General features: G+C 36.5%; 1 protein-coding gene across 1 annotated transcript in view; it reads right to left on the bottom strand.

Annotated features, from left to right (window-relative positions):
* LOC106880795 (G protein-coupled receptor dmsr-1) overlaps positions 1 to 2,779 on the bottom strand; it is a 129,356-nt gene extending 126,577 nt beyond the window's left edge. The window contains exon 1 of the mRNA XM_089343037.1: positions 736 to 2,779. The gene's annotated coding sequence lies outside the window, so the exon portion shown is untranslated. The remainder of the gene's footprint in view (positions 1 to 735) is intronic.
* Between the last annotated feature and the right edge of the window lie 341 nt (positions 2,780 to 3,120).

The raw sequence follows: 3,120 nt of genomic DNA, 5'->3' as shown, positions 1-3,120 counted from the left end.
ATATATATATATATATATATATATATATATATATATATATATATATATATATATGTATGTATATATATGTATGTGTATTAGATAGATAGATAGATAGTTTACTGTTCCATTAACTTACGATCAACAAAAGAATTTCCCCGTCCAGTGAGAAATAGATATCACTTTATGTCGAAAAGCTATCAGTAGCCTTTATTTTCAATATCATGTACATTAAGTGATACATATACATATATATATATATATACATACATACATGTATATACATACATACATAGTACATACATATACACGTGTATACATATATATATAAACTAATACATCCTTTTGTTGTTTACATCACCTGTCCTCGTCTGTTGTTTTTTTCGAAAATTCTCCTCTCTCTATATATATATATATATATACATATATATATATATACATATATACACACATATATATATACATACATACATACTTGCATATACACATGTATACATACATATATATATATGTAGGTATGACGATGATATATATATTTATATATATATATGTATATATGCATGTATGTATGTATGTATTTATGTATGTATGTATACATGTATGTATGTACGTACATATGTAAGCATGCATATGTATGAAGCTGCGCGTGTTTTGCGTGATGGCGTGTCTTTGTGTTTGTGTGTATGCAACGTCAACAAATGCGAAAAATCCATGGAAGAAGAAAAAGAAATGAAAAAACAACTGAGAGCAACTTACCATTTCGTCGTATGGAATCACTCGTCGTAGAGAGAATCGGCGCAAGCGCGGGAATATCCACACGAATGTACACTTAGCGTTTACACCCGTTTCTAGCTTGAAGGTACTGGATATGTCGTGCTAACCAGAGAGGTGCTGAGTGCTGTCTCTTCGTAACTTGAAACAACGCTGGTATATGGTGTGGTGAGTTGCTCAGTTTTGGTGCTGTTGTTTTTGTTGTTGCTGGAATTGTTTCACGGCAGATGAACGGCCAGAGGGCAGGATCCTTCATGAATGATACAGGAGTACAGCAAACTGCTTGCTTTTTTGTTGTTGTTTTTTGTTATTTTATTTTCATTTTTATGTAATGATGTTCCTTGCGTGTTAATGTGTGTTTGTGTTAATGTAGGTAGATAAATAATTAGACAGACTGATAGATAAATAAATAGATAGGTAGATAGATAGATAGATAGATAGATAGATAGATAGATAGATAGATAGATAGATAGATAGATAGATAGATAGATAGATAGAAGGACACACAAACAGACAAATATATTAGCTATAATTAGAGAGAGAAAAATAAATATATAAACAGGTAGATATCAGATTGATCGGTAGGTATAAGATAGATAGATATAGTTACAGATGCAGACAGACAGACAGACAGACAGGCAGACAGATAGATAGATAGATAGATAGATAGATAGATAGATAGATAGATAGATAGATAGATAGATAGATAGATGAATTTCCTGTGACAACAGGGTACACAAGTCAGCAGGTTGTTATTGTGATGGAGGAGGTATTAGTGACGGACTGGGGGTCTGTACTCGTTCTGATCAACAACGAAACTGACGTATAGTGGCGTTGCTAATACTCCTGTCTGTACACAACGAGGTACGCGCCACAGAAGGTCTGTGTTCCTGCCATAAAATGCAGTTGGGCCATGTGTGGGGACTGTACTTGTACTCATCAAAGTCTTTCAAAATTAACCTTGGCGTAATTTCCAATGTTCCTCGTTAAAATTCCTTGATTTAATTTGCTGCAACAACTGGGATTACACTGGCCATGCAGGCGCTTCTTAACGCATAAACACACATGTACGATAAATATATAAATATAGAAGTATATACATATGTATATGTGTGTATGTATATATGTATGTACGTTGTATAGTCAGTATGTATACCCGTTTTACACAACGGGTTAGCGTGAGCGAAGATCGTAGCAAGTTCTAAATATACACACTTTCAGACAACGAGATATCGCGTTCGATTACTTTGCATTTTTCAGATAACCGGGGTGCTGACAAGCTATCCGAGTGGATGGGACAGCAGTGCGTAGAGGGTGTCAGGCAGGTGCTGGAGTCGATAGCAAACTAATGTATTACGGGTGGCACGTGGGATGGCCTAATGTTTATCTCGTGTCTCTCCTTTCTTTGTAGCTTAAATTTTTTCTTCTCTATATTTGTTTTGTTCCGTTGCTGCTGTTCAGCCCCGAGTCGTTCCTGATCCAGTAGACCATATTCCAGCCACAATCATTGTGTGTTCTTCATCAAATATCTTGTATCTAGAACAAGTGTATCTGGGATTACATTATTTAATGTATCAACCCTCCACATTTCGTTGTTTTTTTAATTTATTTATTTATCTATTTATTATTATTGCTAAGACCAAAACGAAGGAACGTGATGTGAGTTACGGTTTGGTTGCTGTTTTCAGCAGTTCGAGTTATCAAATAAAGAGCCCCCTCATCGGAACCATGGTATGTAAAGGATATAAACTTCGTGGGTGTTAGTGCCTGCGAACTTCCCCCCACTTGTTGAGTGGGATGACTGAAGCGGGAAGGAGCGGGGGCACAGGTAAAGTTTGGGCCCACGAGATATAATAAAAAGTGCGTTAAGTCTGAAGTCTCTTTCTCTCTCTTCAAACTACTACTCCTACTCCTACTCCTACTACTACTACTACTACTACTACTACTACTACTACTACTACTACTACTATTGCATAGTCTTGGAGCCGATTTCAATTACCTTTCGAAGCAGTAATTTTTCATTTAAGTTGATTGATAATGTTTGTGAACGCATTTAAGAAAATGCATGTAGCAGCAACAGTAGTAGTAGTGGTATTAGTATTAGCAGCATTATTATCATTATTATCATTATTAGGAAGAGGAGGAGGTTGGGGATAAGAGCAGTACCAGCGGTAGCAGCAGCAGCAGCACTATGAGAGGAGTGCAATGTGCACCACCCCCGAGTTGGACTGTGATAACAGTGTGTCGGTCAGAGATGTTGTAGAATATAGGAGAGGTGTTGGTGGTGGTGGCGGTGGTGGTGACGGTGGTGGTAGTGACAGTAGTAAATTATAATGACGATGATGATGATGATGATGAAAATTATGGTGG

The sequence above is a fragment of the Octopus bimaculoides genome, chromosome 26 (genome assembly GCF_046866305.1).
Source record: "Octopus bimaculoides isolate indiv1 chromosome 26, ASM4686630v1, whole genome shotgun sequence".
Classification (NCBI taxonomy): domain Eukaryota; kingdom Metazoa; phylum Mollusca; class Cephalopoda; order Octopoda; family Octopodidae; genus Octopus; species Octopus bimaculoides.
Note: the sequence above shows the minus strand (reverse complement) of the source record. Positions and strands in the feature narration are given on the sequence as shown.